This window comes from Megalopta genalis, chromosome 1, assembly GCF_051020955.1.
Source record: "Megalopta genalis isolate 19385.01 chromosome 1, iyMegGena1_principal, whole genome shotgun sequence".
Taxonomy (NCBI): domain Eukaryota; kingdom Metazoa; phylum Arthropoda; class Insecta; order Hymenoptera; family Halictidae; genus Megalopta; species Megalopta genalis.
Genome location: NC_135013.1, coordinates 1,086,941 through 1,097,832, shown reverse-complemented (window position 1 = coordinate 1,097,832; position 10,892 = coordinate 1,086,941). Strand labels below are relative to the sequence as shown.

The following is a 10,892-nucleotide window of genomic DNA, read 5'->3' as shown; positions in this document are numbered from 1 at the left end:
GCGGCTTTTATAAATGCGTTTATCGAAAGCATTCCGTTGTTAACAATTTATAAATAATCCTTGTTTCGGCTGTACTTCGATTGCATGATTAATGCCTCGCCGTGGCAAGTGTCGAATTGAAGCCGGAATATTCGATAACAAAATGTCAAAACAGCGAGAATTCGAGCGTTGTCGCTGAGAAAATATGGAAAAATGCATTGAAAACAGCTTCGAAAATGAAAAATGTGTAAAATTCGTGTTACTAACAATTCATAAATAATTCTTACTCGAGCTACGCTCCGATCGGAGGAAAAATATTGAATCAAAGTCAGAAGAGTTAACAAGGAAATCTCGCTGAGAAAATCTGGAAAAATGCATTAGACGCAGCTTCGAAAACGAAAAATCTCCTGTAGAATTCGCGTTGTTAACGATTTCTACATAATCTTTATTTCGGCTACACTTCGACCGTACGAAAAATATCGAAGCCAGGAGATTAAGTGACGAAATGACAAAACAGCTATTTCGAACGCGTATCGACGTTGTCGCAGAGAAAATATGGAAAAATGTTTTTAAAACAGTTTCGATGTCGAAATATCATCTCACAAATTGGTGTCATCGACGTGTTTATAATTCATGTTGTCCACTCACAATGTATGTTTTCTTTTAATGTAATTTGTTGCGCTTGTTTTTGTACATAGCGTTCTTTAATTTAGTTATACAGGGTGTCCCAAAAATATCTCGCAATCCGCAAGTGTGGGTTCCCGACTAATGAAAGGCGAGCTCGTTAATGACTCGTTAATAACTCGTCAATAACTCGTTAACAACGCCTCGGAGAAAATTTTTGTAAAGGAAAAAATTGCTTCAAATGGCCTCGGGACAATTTTAATAATATAATAAATGACAATAAAATAATAAAATATAATATTATAAAATAATAATAATAATAATAATAAATAAAGTTTAATAATAATAAATAACTCTGTATATCTTAAATGTACTCGCACTACTGTACTAAATGTACTCGTAATCTACTAAATGTACTCGTAGTTAATAATCCTGTATACGGTTACGTAGCATAACAATAAAAAAAAAGAAAAAAAGAATAACGTGTTTATAAATAGTCGCAGTTCCAGCTCCTTCGCATCTGTTCCGCGGAATCATCGCTGTCGCGTGGAAACGGATCGCCTATCGGCGAACGGAGAGACACGCTCGATGAGAGCTCGCGACGAAAGTTCGCGGCAAGTTTCTCCGCGGACATTTATTACGGCGCTGAGCCGTCGGCCTCGCGGAACAAAAAAAAAGAAAAAACTTTTCACGCGAAAATTGAGAATGATGTTACGCGGATACGGCCGTATTATTCACCGCTGAAAGAAATATGGAATTTATCGGCGACGGCGGTGACGTTCGCCCCCGTATGCGACCGTATCGGTGCGCGCGGTTACGTAAATTTATTGTGCCGCGATCACAATGTGTCGGGAGTGTCGAGTGTCGGTTCGGACGCGGTGCAATCATGAGCCACTGGTTCGCATAAGTGATAGCGAAGTTATATTTTCCACGCCCGCTGTCCCGCCGTTCCCTCTCGACAACGCTTCTACCTCGATTTATAATTTTACGCGCGACAATGGCCGAGACAATATTGCTGCGAACGTCTAATCCGCTGAAAAAAAGACCGAATACTCGAATCGAAAAAAAGTATCGCAGGATTAAAATTGATACGTCATGTTTACTCTATCAGAATTATTTTTGACAAGACAGATACTCTCCCCGCCCCCTAATTATTTTACGGACAATTCGTTGGTGGACTGTGAATCTTTATGGAATATAAGTATAATATATATATATAAGATTGTAGTACTTCTGGGAAATGGGGGTTCCTGAGATCATTTGAAGTAATTTTTTCCTTAACGAAATTGCAATCCACGGCTTCGTTTACGAGTTATTAACGAAAAACCGTAACCAATGAGAGGCGCGCTTGGCTGACGCGTGGCGGCCGAGCCAACGAGCGCACGGAGCTCGGTTCGGCTGATTGGCTCGACCGTCTCGCGCCAGTCGAGATCGTCTCTCATTGGTCAACTGTTTTTCGTCAATAACTCGTTAACGACGCATTGGAGAAAATTTTTGTAAAGGAAAAAGTTGCTTCAAATCACCTCAAGAATCCCTCATTTCTCGGAGATACCATAATTTTGGGCCACCTTGTATAATAATTTTAATAAATATTGTTAAATTTAAGTATTAATATTATATAAATATTATATATTATTATTATTGTATATTATTATATATTATATAAATATTAAATATTATTAAATTTAATGAATATTATTATTATTGTATTATATACATATATAATAATATAAGTCAACTGCAAGAACTAGAAATTAAATAAAAATCGTTTTAATCGTTCTGATAAGTCGCGAACAGCGCAAAACAGTGGCTACGGTTAAATTCTTCGAATATATCTGCGCAGATTTGTGTCGCGCCCCGTTCACTATCGTCGCGAATGCGTCAAATCTGTTGCATAAAATTCACCGAATGCGGCATAGGGAGTCGCAATCGAATCGACGACCGCGGACAGGAACAGAGAACTGGTACGCGAAATTTGGTCGAATGAAAATCTACGCGTCCCGTGCAATATTTCCTGCCCTGCGCTGCGCAATAAAATGGAATTAATACCGTGGAGAAACATCAAACGGGAGAATATGAAACGGTTCGAAACAAACTGTTATCGTTGCGAAATGAGCCTAACAATTTTCCCGGGCGCGGTAACCTCGACGGGAAAAGCGAGCGCGGCCGGAGAACACAATCGATTCAAAAATCTCATTATTTATTTCTGCGTTGAAAAAAGAGAAAAAGAAAAAAAGGTTGCCGCGACCCGGGGGCATGTCGGTGAAATTGAACGGAGTCAAAAATCGAGTTGACATTTGCCGCGTTTCGAGGAGCGTCGACGGACAGACGGAACAGACGGAATTGGAAAAGGCGAAACGATCCGACGGACGGACTTTCATATTTTAGTGCGAGGGGCATCGAAAGAAAAAAAAAGAAAAAAATTGACCGACGGAGAAAAATGGCCGGGAGCAACTACTAACAGGCCCGATAATAGGATGCTCGAAGTGAAATTTCCATTCGCGCCTGCATTAATAGGTTCGCGCGGTGCAGCTAAAGAGAGCCCCGTGTACACGGCCGGTTGAAAGTTGGCACTAATATTTTTCAAATAAAGTCTCCGTTGTTGAACGCTTTCGAACGAGTAACAGGTGCACAACCTACATTCGCACGGCATTCATGCCGCCGTTGGCCTTCAGAAATCTCTGATTGGATGTCTCGCCGACGTGAAAGCGACACAATGCCCGCGATACAATGCGTTTACGCTACTCTATGAAAAGCCAGAACATTAATCGATCTCGTTCGCACGATCGAATTTCGCCTCCGCCTTTAACGGCGCGCATCGGTGCCTCCCTGAAAACTTCGATCGCGCCCTTCCCCCCTCCGCCAGCCCCGAGAAAACGGAAATCGCCGTGAACGCAGCTGTATTAAGAAAGAGAGAGAGAGAGAGAGAGAGAGAGAGAGAGAGAGAGAGAGAGAGCGAGAGACAGCAAGAGAGAGAGTGTGAAAGAGAGCGAGAGAGAGCGAGAAAGAGAAGACAGAGAGACAGAGATGAAGAGAGAGCGAGAGAGCAAGAGAGAGAGAGAGAAGACAGAGAGAGCGAGAGAGAGAGAGAGCGCGAGAGAGCGAGCGAGAGAGAGCAAGAGAGAGAGAGAGAGAGAGAGAGAGAGAGAGAGAGAGAGGAGCCACGATTCGAAGGCAATTCAGAGACCATCACACAGGCGTAGGATTAGCACAGGGAAATTCAGAGCAACCCGAAATTTGTCACTTCCGGGAGAAATTACCGTATCGCCACGATTCCACGGTCAGACCATTTCGTGTTGTCTTCCGGAAACTTCGCCGACCCTTAGCATCGACGCAGTAATTACATAGGCGTAGCACTAGCACAGGGAAATTCAGAGCAACCCGAAATTTGTTATTTCCTGGAGAAATTAGCGTACCTGCGAAAAATAAGCCGAAACAGGAACGTTGACCGGTAGAGAGAGAGAGAGAGAGAGAGAGAGAGAGAGAGAGCAACATTATTTTTCCACCGACCTAATTATTTCGGCGACGGTCGCGCGGGTGTGTTTTCGCACTCGTAATTTAAAGGGATCAATGAGAAGCGACCTAGTGAACGATGCAGTGCCGAGCTCTCTCATCGCCTCTGTGCCACAAAGCGCCCGCCAATTGGATGAAGACGACGCGAGACGCGTTGCGATTCGATACGATGCGATGCGGAGATACATTCGAGGCTGGCCGGGTGCCAACAGGTCCTTCGAAAAATATATATTATCCGCTACACCTATATCCGTGCATAATGTCGCCTCCGCGATACCACGTAAATCCTGGAACGGCCTTTCTCGCCGCGGTTTTTGTTGGGAAATTGTATACACACTCGGCCATCAGCGTTGTCGCGAAGAACGAGGGATGAGAGGCTCGCGAAGAATACACAAAACCGCAACCGTTCTTACGAAATCACTCGATAAACGAATCATCTTTCGTTTTTTTTAAATCCTTTCATTGTTTAAATTGTCTTTGGTTCTTTAAATTACCTTTCGCTGTTTAAATTATCTTTCATTGTTTAAATTGTCTTTGGTTCTTTAAATTATCTTTCGTTCTTTAAATTATCTTTCGTTCTTTAAATTAGCTTTCATTCTTTAAATTATCTTTCGTTCTTTAAATTATCTTTCGTTCTTTAAATTATCTTTCGTTTTTTACATTATCTTTCGTTCTTTAAATTACCTTTCGTTCTTTAAATTATCTTTGGTTCTTCAAATTATCTTTGGTTCTTTAAATTATCTTTATAAATTACCCTTCAGAATTATATTTTTGCGAAAATAGACGATTACAGTGGATACTTGCACTTCAGGCATTTAAGTATGAGCTATTACGTGCGCGACGCAATTTGTTAATTGTGCTAAATAATCGCGGGGATGCGTCGTAAATTGGGTTTACAAATTTCCAAAGAATCCCGAGAAGTTCAAAGAAGGATTAGCCGAGAAATGTTTGTAAAGTTTGCCAGCAGTCTGGCATAATGAAATTATGATTAAAGTTGTTTGCAACATAAAACGAAGTTTCTAGAGAATCAACAATCGGTGTTTAATACCGCAAAGTCGGACTCCGGTCTTCTTCAAAAGGTCCTCAAAATAACGTTTCCGCAGTCTTCCTTTTTTTATCATCATTATTTATTATCATTATATTTTCTAAAAAATTTATCGCGTTTTGAAAAGTGTCCGAATATTATAATATAATATTATGATATTATAATATATAATATAACGGGAGTCACCGTATATAGCACAAATACGGGACACAAAACGACCCTCCTCCAAGCAAATCTTAAACCATTTAAACACCTCGAGCAAACGTTCTAGAGTTAATAGTTCTCAGAACTGTTTGCAATCGAAAAGTCACCTAGTTGGAACTCTGTATAATCACGTGCCCAATGCTCGAAAACCGTTCCACTATCTCGCTATCGGGACTAAACACCGACGCGACGCGACGGGACGTGACGTTTACCTAAAATCTGCGCGTGTCCCGAGGCTTCTGAGCGGGCCTGTACATTAAAAGTGTAAAACCGGGATGCACGATTGCAGATAAAAGTCGAAAGTAATAAGTCGAAGGATCGCGGCATTGTTCGAACAGAGATTATAAAGGGACCGGGCGTACTGCGGGCTCTGGGTGTGCCAGATAAGAACAGGGACGGGGATGGGGCAGGGGGTGGGCGATCATCGCCGCGGGGGTGAAGGGAATCGGAGCCAGAGAACTGGCAGAGGGAGACAGAAAGAGAGAGAAAGAGAGAAATAGACAGAAAGAGAAAGGTAGAAATATAGAAATAGAGGGAGAAAGCGAGAGAGAGAGAGAGAGAGATCGTGAGAGCGAGAGAGAGTAAGAGAGAGCGAGAGAGAGCGAGAGAGACAGCGAGAGAAAGAGAGCGAGAGAGAGCGAGAGAGAGTAAGAGAGAGCGAGAGAGAGCGAGAGAGACAGCGAGAGAAAGAGAGCGAGAGAGAGCGAGAGAGAGTAAGAGAGAGCGAGAGAGAGCGAGAGAGAGCGAGAGGGAGAGAGAGAGAGAGCGAGAGAGAGAGAGAGCGGGAGAGAGCAAGAGGGAGAGAAAGCGCGAGAGGGAGAGAGAAAACGAGAGAGAGAGAGAGAGAAAGAGCGAGAGAGAGAGAGAGCGAGAGCGAGAGAGAGAGAAATAGACAGGAAGAGAAATATAGAAATATAGAAATAGAGAGAGAGAGAGAGAGAGAGAGAGAGAGAGAGAGAGAAAGCGAGAGAGAAATTTAGAAATAGAGGGAGAGCGCGAGAGAGAAATTTAAAAATAGAGAAAGGAAGAGAGAGAAATTTAAAAATAGAGAGATGGAGAGAGAAATACACAGAAAGAGGGAGATAAAAATATAGAAATACAGAGACAAGGAAAGAGCTATATACCGAAATAAAGAAATAAAGACAGAGAGAAAGGGACACACAGAGAAAAATAGGGAGAAGAAGCGAGATAGACAGAAAAGACAGAGAGAACTGGAGATCGAGAAATCGTGAAAAACGGAAACGGATAGAGAAATGGAAAGGGAGTGGGAGAAATCGTAAGAAGAAGGGGGACGCAGGGGAAAGGAATTTAGTTTAAAAAATATATGTGTATGATCGATCAAGTAAACACGAACGTAAGTAGGTCATGAGCGTTCGCTCGTCAGCGTACGCTTCTTCCGTGCATCTTGCTGCTGCGGAAACTTCAGAAATTCAGCAGGAACTTTCCGAACCGCCTCCGCTGTCGGGTCGCCACCGCGGATTTATTAAAGAACATCCGGCGATGATTCATGCCCCGTTCAAAGTTACCACTCGATCTCATGTTCCGTTACAATATCGTCGTTATCATTAAATAGGCAAACTTTCGTCGACCCGGAGGGCCGCGAACGGCTTCCCATTCGGCCATCCCCGGGGCTCACAATGAAAACTTTTCCTCGTAGCAGATTTCCAAAGAGCCCTTATCCAACGTCGGCGATCGTCGCGACGCCCGCGACCGGCGCGCGAGCGTTACGATGGTCCTTATTTTTTTCTTAAAATCTGATCTTTTCTTTCTAATCTAATCTATCTGAATTGCGACGCTCGGTGAACGAAAATGATGCGCGAATCGTTTGAAAGCGATCGGATAACGGGAATCCGTGCCACATTTGAAGTTTCAACATTTCTACGTTCGTATTTTCAAGCAGAAGAAAAGTCTTCTCTATTTCTTGTTAATTTTGGAAATACTTTTTATTTGGACCACAGTTATTTAGACTTCGATCGTGTTCCTGATTTCTTTTCGGTGGTCGAACTTCGATCTAATTTGAATTCTATTCTATTTATTTTAATTCCCGTAAATAAACCACGGTAACTGGCTCCACTGCTCTGTATTGTCACGATTAAAAATCGTTCAAAATCGGAAGTAAATACATGCTCGGTACTTTCACGAATGCATATAAGATGGCTGCTTTTAGCGCTCCGTGAACCTAACCTTAACCCTCTTGCCGTAACATTTTCTTCGTAACGATCAGAAGTTTCTCGATTGTAATCATTTTTAAGAATAACAGAGACAATTTACATTTATTGCACGCCTGCATTCAGTTGAATGCTTAAATATCGACGACAAGAGACAGAATTTGATTTCAACTTTAAAAAAGCAACATAATATTCATACTTAACAGGTTCTCCATCGCGTGTCAGACTCGTCGAAATATAGCAAGAGGTTAACAATCTCCCTGATCGAGCGAGATCATTTTCGTTTCCCGTAATTCTTCGTCTAGCTTCTTCCCGAGATTTTCGATGAAATATTCAACTTTCATTCGCTTCGGCAGAAAGTCCCGGACACGTTGTTACAATGCAAAAGCTTTGAGTGTCGAAATTTCGAAGTGGCAAGAGCGAAAACGATCTCGAAAGAAGATGCCTGATCCTAGATGCCTGTGCATCTACATGGTGTCCCAAAAATGTCTCGCAATACGGAAACGTGGGGTAGCTGAGGTCATTCTAAGTAACTCTTTCCTTTGCGAAAATGCAATCTGCGGCTTTGTTTACGAGTTATTAACGAAAAACACTGGCCAATGAGAGGCGAGCTCGCCCACCGCTTGGCCGGCCGAGCCAATGAGCGCACGAAGCCCAGTTCCGCTCATTGGCTCGGCCGCCTTGCGCCAGCATATCTCACCTTTCATCGGTCACTCTTTTTCGTTAATAGCTTGTAAACAAAGCCGTGAACTGTATTTTCGCCAAGGACAAACTTACTTCAAATTACCTCGGGAACCACCCATTCCCGGGTTGCGAGACATTTTTGGGACACCCTGTATAAGAACCACCGTACCGAGCAAACTAAACAGAGGAGTACAGCGGACGCGTCGCTGCGCGGCGCGTCGATCGTTAATAGACGGCCGGCGATTAATTGCCGATCGTTAGTCACGCTCTCTGTTTCAGCGGGAGCAGTACTTTCTTCGCTCGATATCCGAGGGCATTAGATGGATCGCGTTCCGTGAAAGACTCCGGGCCGCGCTGCGCCGCGTCACGCCGTCTTAAACTAATCAGGAAAGTACACACACTTTATCGTTATGCGGGAGAACGTGAGCTTCGGTGCACTTAACGCACCCAAAGCCCGAGACCGGTGTAAGTGCACCTGTGCACACGGCCAGAGTGTGTGTGTGCATTGCCTATGCATTCATCCCTCCGGTGCGTGCAGCTTGCACCGCCGTACACCGCCGTGACGTGCGCGAGCGAGCGAGCGCGCGCGCGCACGGCAGCGTGCATGTGCAATGTGCAACGTGCATATGCGCCGCGGAGCTTTTATCGATGAACAAAAACCGGGTGAGAATGTTTTACTGTGCCCGGCGCGGACTCCCTGCGGGATTAACAGTGTTAACACTTAACCGGCGGCACGTTTTCAAATATTCCATCCGCTCATCGGCCGCTCAGGTAATATAGGCTACGGTGTTACTCCTGGTGTATACGGATTACACCGGCCATTTCTATCCGTCTAAAATGTCTTTATTAATTCAGCCACCAACTGGGTGTCCCAGTTTTTACCGGCATCCATTGCTCTAGCGACAATTGGCAGCATTGTCGCGCGAACATACCCGGTTGTACTCAGAAAATTCAGCGTACACAATTTAAAACGCGATAACCTTTTTGAAAACTGGACTAAGTGACTTGAATTCTTTATAGATGACAGAGGGACTAGTCTACTAGACGACGAAGGTGGGCTTCGATGCTTCGATAAATACGTTGATTATGCGTAAAATACACTTTTTAAGGCGCGATAACTTTTTTGAAAACTGGACTAAGTGACTTGAATTCTTTATACAGGGTATCCCGAAAATGTCTCGTAAATCGGAAATGGGAGGTTCCTGAGGTCATTTGAAGCAACTTTTTCCTTTACAAAAATTTTCTCCGAGGCACCGTTAACGAGTTATTAACGAGAAACAATGACCAATGGGAGGCAAGCTCGGCTGGCGCGAGGCGACCGAGCCAATGAGCGGAACTGGGCTTCGTGCGCTGGTTGGCTGGGCCGCCTCGCGTCAGCCGTATTCGATTCTTATTGGTCGCTGTTTTTCGTTAATAACTCGTTAACGGTTCCTCGGAGAAAATTTTTGTAAAGGAAAAAGTTGCTTCAAATGACCTGAGGAACCCGCTACTTTCGGATTACGAGACATTTTTGGGACACGCTGTATATATAATATTATAATTAGGGTTAAAATATATAAAAGCTTATATAATATATATAATATTATAATATATAATAATTATTTTATAGATGTTGGCAGTCGGTAACTATAAATGTTTCCTCCTCCCAAATTGTTCATTTACTATACATATGTATAAACCATTGACGCAATCCAGTATCGATCATCGGACGGTAAGAACGCACACGAAATTGGATACTATTAAATGAAATTTCCACAAGGATTCCGTTTTGTATGTGTTTCAGGTACAGGTGCACTCGAGAGAGCCCGGTTATAAATGCTCCCGGAGCACCGCGGAGGCAAAGATCAAAGTTCACGCACCGATATTCGAACACGATCACCCGCACAATTGTGTCCCGTTATCGATAAATTTCATTCAGGGCACTCCTTTTATCGTCCGCGATCATCGTTCCATGCGCCGTGCCCCCCTGGCGATCCCGGACTACCGGAAGAAGAACGCCGAAAAATCAAGAACCCGGTGACCCGATTTCGAAAACTGAATCTCAAGTCCCGCAACAGAACCATATTACAGTAATTTCTCCCTAATTCGCGCTCAGATCGCGCACAAAAATTGACAATTTGAGAAGAGGAGATTAGATTAATTTCAGGCCTTAACGCATAAAACGAAAGAAATATTTATAAAAAAAAAAAACAAATATCGTGGCAGTCGATTCGTCGCAATTTTTCCTTCAATGTCATCCGAAGGTCAATCGTGTAGCAGGTCGTTCAATTCGTCTCGACGTTGCCTACGACACTGCGAAGCTAAAACTGCCTAGTTTCACTTAGAAATAGAACGGTGACCTTGTTTCTTTCATCGAAGATCGATTTGTTTTTAAATTTAAACAATTGCATTTTTGTGTTGATTAAATACTAATTAATTTTGACCATCCTGTATATAAGGCCGGTGGAAAATCGCGGTACAACCGGCCAGGGGATGATTCTACATGGAGAAATAAGTCGGAAAAATAGAGAAACATTTTTTCATTTAAGACTGCGTTTTCTAGGAAAATAAGTTGTTTAAAGATCCGATATACGTGACATAAATAAATAGTATAAATAATAATAATAAAGTATAAATATAATATAAATATAGTAATATATTTCTTCCACCAACTTTTACTCGAACACAGAGCCGTG

The 10,892-nt window shown here is 42.9% G+C and overlaps 1 protein-coding gene and 1 long non-coding RNA gene across 5 annotated transcripts in view; one reads left to right on the top strand and one right to left on the bottom strand.

The window, feature by feature from the left end:
* Glut1 (Glucose transporter 1) overlaps positions 1–10,892 on the bottom strand; it is a 93,279-nt gene that overhangs the window by 76,551 nt on the left and 5,836 nt on the right. The gene's annotated exons all lie outside the window — the stretch shown is intronic.
* LOC117224258 (uncharacterized) lies at positions 8,126–10,843 on the top strand. Of its 2 annotated transcripts, XR_013032599.1 has the most exons (4): positions 8,126–8,988; positions 9,073–9,270; positions 9,827–9,928; positions 10,001–10,843. It is a non-coding gene; the product is annotated as an uncharacterized LOC117224258 (long non-coding RNA). The 2 variants fall into 2 exon arrangements; XR_004491167.2 differs by having other exon boundaries at positions 8,126–9,270.